Genomic DNA, 9501 nt, shown 5'->3' on the forward strand with positions numbered 1-9501 from the left:
TATTTATATATATGTGTGTAATGATTTATTTATTTATTTACTTTTCTCTCTGATACTCACACCTTCTTGTCAACTGTTGGGAATGGGCCACATCCACCCTAACTGAATTGGCCTCATTAGCACTGACCCCCCACTTGGTAAGGCAACTCCCATCTTTTCATATGCTGTGTATTTATACCTGCTTACTGTATTTTTCACTCCATGCATCTGATGAAGTGGGTTATAGCCCACGAAAGCTTATGCCCAAATAAATTTGTTAGTCTCTAAGGTGCCACAAGGACTCCTCGTTGTTTCTGCTTGGTGGGTTAGTTCTATTGCATGTGTTAAACAGCAGATCAGACTAGATGATCACAGTGGTCCCTTCTGGCCTTAGAATCTATGTATCTATAATATTTGTTTAGGGATGGAAATAAAGGCTGTGTACTGTTTCTAGTTCTTTTGTGACACATAATACTGGACCTTATTTTACTTGTTAGGTACTCATGGCAATAGTGTTTGATATTAAAAAGGTAAAAGTCCAGACCCTCTGTATGTATTATATGAAAACATTTAATGTATGCTGCATTTTGAGACACTTTGAATGATAACATCCATTGGCTAAGTTGTTTTCTGGCTTTTTCCCTATTGTCACTGTAGACAAGTGATAGAGGCTGACCGTAATGGTCTATTGAGCTTCCAACCCTCTTGTGTTCATATGAGTTTGCCAGGCACACAGCTTCTGTAGCCAGGACTGGGTGACTTCTAATAAAAGATCTAAACATTCCTTTTATTGAAACCTGACTTTGTGTCCATGAACTTTCTTTTATTTTCTGCTTGCCCTTGATTGAGACTTTTGTTTCCAAATGTGCTTGACAAAACATGTCGTGAAAGATTTTGCAAATCTGTATTTGCCTTAGTATTCATCCTGGAAATGTTTGTGTGGCCATTTTGAAAGCTCTTTGTGCCTTTGTAAATTGTCCAGTCAGAGAACAGAACCAATACCATGTGACTTAGAACATAAGCGCATAAGAATGGTCATTCTGGGTCAGACCAAAGGTCCATCCAACCCAGTATCCTGTCTACCGACAGTGGCCAATGCCAGGAGCCCCAGAGTGAGTGAACCTAACAGGTAATGGTCAAGTGATCTATCTCCTGCCATCCATCTCCACCCTCTGACAAACAGAGGCTAGGGACACCATTCCTTACCCATCCTGGCTAATAGCCACTAATGGACTTAACCTCCATGAATTTATACAGTTCTCTTTTAAACCCTGTTATAGTCCTAGCCTTCAGAATCTCCTCAGGCAAGGAGTTCCACAGGTTGACTGTGCGCTGTGTGAAGAAGAACTTCCTTTTATTTGTTTTAAACCTGCTACCCATTAATTTCGTTTGGTGGCCCCTAGTTCTTATATTATGGGAACAAGTAAATAACTTTTCCTTATTCACTTTTTCCACACCACTCATGATTTTATATATCTCTATCATATTCCCCCGCTTAGTCTCCTCTTTTCCAAGCTGAAAAGTCCTAGCCTCTTTAATCTCTCCTCATATGGGACCCATTCCAGACTCCTAATCATTGTAGTTGCCCTTTTCTGAACCTTTTCTAATGCCAGTATATCTTTTTTGAGTTGAGGGGACCACATCTGTATGCAGTATTCAAGATGTGAGCATACCATGAATTTATATAAGGGCAATACGATATTCTCCATCTTATTCTCGATCCCTTTTTAATGATTCTTAACATCCCATTTGCTTTTTTGATTGCCGCTGCACACTGCGTGGATGTCTTCAGAGAACTATCCACGATGACGCCAAGATCTTTCTCCTGATTAGTTGTAGCTAAATTAGCCCCCATCATATTGTATGTGTAGTTGGGGTGGTTTTTTTCCAATGTGCATTACTTTACATTTATCCACATTAAATTTCATTTGCAATTTTTTTTGCCCAATCCTTTAGTTCTGTGAGATCTTTTTGAAGTTTTTCAATTTGCTTTGGTCTTAACTATCTTGAGCAGTTTAGTATCATCTGAAAACTTTGCCACCTCACTGTTTACTTATGAATCACTTATGAATAAGTTGAATAGGATTGGTCCTAGACTGACCCTTGGGAACACCACTAGTTACCCCTTTCCATTCTGAAAATTTACCATTTATCCCATGACAACTTAATTTACATAAGAGCCTTTGGTGAGGGACCTTGTCAAAGGCTTTCTGGAAATCTAAGTACACTATGTCCACTGGATCCCCCTTGACCACATGTTTGTTTGACCCCCTCAAAGAACTCTAATAGATTAGTAAGACATGATCTCCCTTTACAGAAGCCATGTTGACTTTTGCGCTACAATTTATGTTCTTCTATGTGTCTGACAATTTTATTCTTTACTATTGTTTCAACTAATTTGCCTGGTATGGACGTTAGATTTACTGGTCTAAAACTGCCAGGATCACCTCTAGAGCCCTTCTTAAATAATGGTGTTACATTAGTTATCTTCCAGTCATTGGGTACAGTAGCTGACTTAAAGGGCCGGTTACAAACCATAGTTAATAGTTCTGCAATTTCATATTTGAGTTCTTTCAGAACACTTGGGTAAATGCCATCTGGTCCCGGTGACTTGTTACTGTTAAGTTTCTCAATTAATTCCAAAACCTCCTCTAGTGATACTTCAATCTGTGATAAGTCCTCATATTTGTCACCTACAAAAGACTGCTCAAGTTTGGGAATCTCCCTAACATCCTCAGCCGTGAAGACTGAAGCAAAGAATTCATTTAGTTTCCCCGCAGTGTCTTTTATCATCTTTAAGTGCTCCTTTTGTATCTCGATCGTCCAGGTGACCTGTCACAGTATGAATAGCAAATTCTGAACAGAGAATTCTTGAAGCAACAGTAGCAAGCAATATCTTTCTGATTTAGTTATCCTGAGTACATGGAGTCTTGATGTCCAGTACCAGCCCTGAAGCTCAGGTGCAGCCTCTATGTTCCCTCTACTCCTGTTCTCAGAATGAGAGATTTCTGCTGCCAGACACCCTACCGCTTCCCTTGGGATCAAAAAGGGGTTCTGATTTAGGGGACTCCACTGTAACACAATCATAGGCACAAGCCATAAACTTGCCAGCTAAATTATGCCAGGCATATGGGGAGAGATTCTCGGAACATGCAGACCAGAGGGGCAAAGGTAGCTTTAGGCCACCATTGTGCTGTTGGGATTCTGGGCTGCCATTTTGGCTCCTGTTCTAAATTAGAGTAGCCCGGGGCTTTAATTTGCAGAGCCTTCTGAGTGCTGCCTATGAGCTGTTCTGCAAGTTGGGGTGTCATGGAAGATCTGCAGCACACAGCACTTCCCTGATATGCCTCTGTACCCCCAGCATGCCCACTGAATTGGAACTGCTGGTGGTGGCAGCACGGGGCCACTTATGGCAGCTGTATACAGTGCCTGCATTTGGGAAATTCTCCCTGGACAGCTGCAAGGTTTTTACAGCCATGTATGCCACTATAGCAGCAAACATGCAAAGGCCACAGTGGGGGAGCACGGGGTGGATCCCTCCCCTGGAGAAAGGCCTAAGATTCTAAAGTCCCAGCCATTTTCCATGGGAGTAGCATTGTTGTGGAAAGGGTAGGTAGAAGAATTAAGGGGTTTCTTGTGCTGAGGAGATGCTGAGGTTCCTGGACATCCTGATGTGTTCCACAAGTGAGTGCTGGTTTAGTGGATGCCAAGAAAGCTCTTCTTCCTCCACAAATGAGTTTCATTCTTGAGCTTGATAGTGTCTTTATTTCAGTGGAACATATCTGTCATGAGAGATTATGGTGAAGCAGGGTTATGCAGCCCTTCAAGTAACTCGATCCCATGGAGTACTCTGAAGATGCAGAATGAAACCTTGAATGTGAGCTGGTATTCAGTGTGGAGCCAGTTAAGAGTTAAGTGCTAGTTAAACACTGGGGTGCTGTGCTCTCAGCTGTTTGTATTGCTGACTATATGGACTGCTCTGTTCTGGACAAACCAACTATATCTTAGTATGAAAACAGAACCCTAATAAGATACAGAGAATTTCGGTAATCAAGCCTGGAACTCATGAATATGTGGTTCACCACGTTCCCATTGGAGAGGAGAGGGTAGAGCCATAGATGTAAAAGGGGATTTTTTGTGGCTCTATTAACTAGTCATTTTTACAGTTTGTTGATGTTTTCGGGGGGGGGGGGAGGGGATAGGACATTTTTTCAAGAAACAGTGGAATTTCAAAGAAAAGCAAATGTTCACTTTTAAAAAAAAGACTATTTTTTTTTAAAGTTTAAACAAAAGACATCTAGCTCTAAACTGAAATTCACTGCTTAAATTCCTCATACAATGTACCAGGACTAATTTGGTTTTGAAAATGTGGTGTCTGAGGGTGATATTATTTTAAATCAGCTGTTCCATAATGACATTTTCAGACTCGTCCTTAGACTTTGTGAATTATTCAGCCTCACTAGAGTGAATCACTTGCATTATTTACAGCTCTTTTTGGCTGTAAAACAGCAAATGACTATCTCCTGGGACTCTGTCCCAAAGCAGTCACTATTCTTACCCCTATTGAGAGCCTTAGCTAAAATAAGGAACAGCATATCTGCAACATATAAATTTATTCTGCTGTCCTCCAAAATAAGACTGGATAAATATGGAAAACCTTTGGGGATGGGATGTGGGAGGTGCAGTGAATGAGGACGTGCAGGGAAGAGTCTTTAAAAAATATCAGTAACTCAACAATGTATCTGAGGCAGAAACTTTAGTCAACAGAAGATTTTATGTAGAACTTTCTTTGTGTTTCCTGGCAAGATACAGACTAAATGTGTATTATAACAAGTGTTGTAAAGACAGAGTGTAATACACTTGCAGGGGCGCTATTCTATCATTGTTTCCTTTTAAATCTAATGAATCTTCTTCAATCCTAAAAATTAACATATTAGGGCAGAGGAGTGGGCAAACTTTTTGGCCTGAGGGCCACATTGGGGTTTCAAAATGTTACGGAGGGCTGGGTAGGGAAGGCTGTGCCTCCCCAAACAGCCTGGCCCCTGCCCCCTATCTGCCCCCACACTTCCCGCCCACTGACAGCCCCCCTCAGAACCTCCTATCCATCCAACCCTCCTGCTCCTTGTCCCCTAACCGCCCCCCCAGGACCCCACCCCCTATCCAACCCCTCCCCGCTCCCTGTCTCCTGACTGTCTTGACCCCTATCCACACCCCCACCTCCTGACAGCCCCCCGGGACTCCCACGCCTATCCAACCGCTCTGCTCCCTGTCCCCTGACTGCCCCCTGCAGAACCTCCACCCCATCCAACCGCCCCTGTCTCTTGACTGTCCCCTGGAACCCGCTGCCCCTTATCCAACCCCCTCCCCGCCCCCTTACCATGCTGCTCAGAGCAGCAGGAACTCGCAGCCCTGCTGGAGCCACCCACGCCTCTTGTGCTGCCTGGCAGGAGCTGCAGGCCACACTGGCGTCGCAGTGGTGTCGCTGCAGGGGGGGTCCGGGGTCTAGCCTCCCCAGCCGGGAGCTCAGGACCGGATGTGGCCCGTGCACTGTAGTTTGCCCACTTCTCTACTAGGGGATTTGAAGTGTGAAATATACTATCTATTAAGACAAATAAACTAATTCTGGTAAAAGTGAGTCTAGCATGGATTCCTAAGAGACTTGATCGTTTTAGGGTTACATCTTGAGACACAATGAGCACATGCGTCTCTACTGAAGTCACTTCTCAGGGTTGGGCCCTATAAATTGGAAACTTGTTTTGAAAATATATTCCAGAGTGGTGGCTTGGTTTAAGTGAGCTGGTAGATCTAGAAAAGATTGCTTACCAAATTAGTGACAGACTTGGACAAGTTGGCTGCTGATATGGAGTTTGCAATATCTCTGGTTTGCTGTATTCATTTGGACTTGCTCTACAATGCATATCAGATGTTTCTGTAGAATTTGGCAAAGAATCCTGTGGCACCTTATAGACTAACAGATGTATTGGAGTATAAGCTTTCGTGGGTGGATACAGTGGGTATTCACCCACAAAAGCTTATGCTCCAATACATCTGTTAGTCTATAAGGTGCCACAGGATTCTTTGCCGCTTTTACAGATCCAGACTAACACGGCTACCCCTCTGATATCTGTAGAACTTGTAATTTTAAAGTTCTGTGTTAGTTGTATTTATCACTTTTATTTCAGAAATAAAACCCGTTGTAACTATCTCTCCTGAGAGATAATACTGAATTACCATTTTCTTTTAAATGTCTGAACATATAGGTAATCAGTACCAATCCGCCACGAGTCACCTTCCTGGCACTCCCTGAGACTCTCTGACCTTGTGAGTTGGAATGAGATTAGTTCTTTTGTTTCTCACTCTGTCCTTCATTGAATCAGTCCCTTCCTTCTATGCCTGGTGGGATGCTTTCTATGTATGATCCTCCATAAAATCATACACTGGATTTTAAGATGCCAGCTGTATCTCAAAATAAATAAACCTCTGTTGCTTGGACCCAGTTCGGTCACTAAATGGAAGCCATCTTGAAATGTGTTCAAAATATCCTTTATCTCCTCAGATCTGCCTTTGTTTCCTTAGTGACCCTAATTCAATCATGACAGGTTTCAGAGTAGCAGCTGTGTTAGTCTGTATTCGCAAAAAGAAAAGGAGTACTTGTGGCACCTTAGAGACTAACAAATTTATTTGAGAATAAGCTTTCGTGAGCTACAGCTCACTTCATCGGATGCATTCAATGGAAAATACAGTGGAGAGATAAATCTATTTTCCACTGAATGCATCCGGTGAAGTGAGCTGTAGCTCACAAAAGCTTATGCTCAAATAAATTTGTTAGTCTCTGAGGTGCCACAAGTACTCATTTTTTCTTAATTCAATCATGAAGTTCCTATGTATATGGGAGATGGGGCAGGGAGAAGGGAAAAATGCTATTTCTGGCACTTTACATTTTTCTTCAGCTGCAACATTATGTTACAAAAATTTAAGCCTGTTGCCTGCTCAACACTAAAATGAGCTTACTGAAAATAATATATATTGGGCTCAGTCCTCAGCTGAACCTAATCACAGCTCATTGCCAGAGCCAAAGTTAGCTCTAAGACATATTTTTGTCTCCCCTGCTTCTGGGGCTAGTCTAATTTATGCCAGTTTGTAATTACCTCACTGAGGCCATTTCACCAATGAGGATCACTAGAGCACACTACACTCTGGCCCACCCCCAAACCACACCCCCACTGGGAGCCAAGGAGGGGCTGTCTTAGAGCCAGCTATGCCAGCTGAGTAGACTTTTACAGCAGGGGAATACTCAGCTTTTCATTTAGGGATCTCAGACCTGCCCTGTGTGCTGCTCTGCTGGTGTGAAATGACCTTAGCCAAGGGCATGATTTGTCCCCTTGTTTTTTACTTGCTAAATCATGGAATCGCAGGACTGGAAAGGACCTCAAGATGTCGTCAAGTCCAAACCTCTGCACTCATGCCAGGACTAAGTATTATTTGACCATTGTGTTTATGATGCCCCCAGAGTTCCATTCTGCTGTTTTGACTGCCCTCCACCTGGCTGTCTCTTCTACTCAATGACCCAGTACCTGGTTTTTTCATGGAAAAGTTGGGTTTTCCACAGAACGAAATTTTCGTGAAAAGCATCTCATTTCTGTGGAAAATTTTGACGTATTGTCCAAAAAAACAAACAAACAAAACCCACCCCACCTAAAAAAGCTTTAGTTTTTTGGCCCAAATATTTGCCCAAAAAGTCTGTTTTGTTTGAGAAATTTTTGCCAGAAATGATATTTTTCACAGAAAAACACTCTTTTTCTGACCTGCTCTAGTGCTGGTTTAACAGTGACACAGACAGACAAGGGCAGGCCAGTGGCCACTAGCAGGAGATGTAGGATGGATCAACAGAGGTTTATAACAAACTTTCTTTAGGAAGCATGAAATATTGGAAATTAATGGAGAAATAGCGGGGAAAGTGGGAAGAGGAGGGGGTGCACAAGTTAACAGTAATTGTGGAAATGGGTGCATTTTATCACTGTTAGGACAATGTGAAATTGTATTAATGTGTATTAATGTGTGCCAACCTCAGGTGCATTTCTGTATGACTGGATTTAACCTTGCTGAAGCAAATGAGTCTTCAGACCAAAGGTGATATAAGGCAACAGACACTGAACATTTCTCCTCAAAGACTCTGGTAAAGGCCTGGAGTCTCTGAAACATGCTGATTTATGTACTGCTTTCCCCCCAATGACTGTATGAAATGATATATACTGCTACTTTCTGCTCAGAGCTGATGGATTTGGCTCTTCTGCATTTGTAACATAATATGGCTTTGTTAGAATGGGATGATTCCAAGGCTGGTGTCTGAATATACATTTAATACTATGTGGGAGAGTTACAGGATTCTTGTGTGCCTGGGAAAGAGCCAGCCAATAGCCTTCCTTCCTAAGTTTTACAGGAGAGTCTAGCACACCTGTTGGAAGAAGTGCAAAGGGTGTGGGCAATTGAGGTCAAATTCAGGGGTGATATAAGAAGCTGTGCATCAGCAAGTAGGTGTAAATTACACGGCAAAGGCTAGATCATGGCATTTACTGGTAGGCACAGCCGTGAGTGAAGCCAAGCCATTCCAGGTATGCTGCCTTTAGAGACACAGTCTCCCCCAGCACTGTGCTGTACATGGGTGTGGGGCACGGGGGGGAGACTACATACACACACACACACACACACTGTATTATTGACCCACTCCCTGCAACTCACCAGCTTTACAGTCTGGTGCAGAATGGATGTAGGGCTATAACAGTGCACTGCTTCTGGGGCAGATACACATGACCCTGTATTCTGCTATGGGAGCCATCCTCTGACCTTCTCCACACCCATTCCTCTTTGTAGTGACTTGCACTCTTGGGGATGCACAGAGTTAGCAATCCTCATGCTCCCTCAAACACAGGGACAGGAAATATTCCTACTCTTGCACATGGTGCATGCATGGGGAACAGGGAAATCCCTTGAGCCTTCTCTCTTACACTGGCAGAGCTGAAGGGTGGGGTTGTTGTTCCTCTATTATCCACTTGAAAGTTTCACTCTTTACCTGTAACATTTTCAAAATGCATGTTTTCAAAGCAGTGTGAAGACATGAAATCCGCTTTTAATCCTGCTTTACCAGTGAACTATTTTTCTCCTTTGGAACATTACATGGTTTGAGAGAGGCCAAAGTTTCCGAACGTTGCTACAGATTTTCGATGTCTCCATTTTTCCGTGCCCCCTTTGAGGCACCTTAAGCTGGCCTGTTTTTATCTAGGAGTGAGGCACCCAGAGCTCCCACTGAATACGCTGGGAGGAAGGGGGTCAAGCCCAAAGTGTCTCAGAGTGAACCATCCGAACATGAAGATACCCTGACTCAGTGGCCTATTTTGAAAAATTTGGCCTAGATAAATGTACTGTTCTGTGTCTAAAACTTGAGTCTTCCAGCTGGTAATACAGTAGGCAAATCATTGTTTTTTAATTAGTGGTCTTACCCAGGGAGAGCACTGTGCCTTACTA

The sequence above is a fragment of the Lepidochelys kempii genome, chromosome 2 (genome assembly GCF_965140285.1).
Source record: "Lepidochelys kempii isolate rLepKem1 chromosome 2, rLepKem1.hap1, whole genome shotgun sequence".
Classification (NCBI taxonomy): Eukaryota; Metazoa; Chordata; order Testudines; family Cheloniidae; genus Lepidochelys; species Lepidochelys kempii.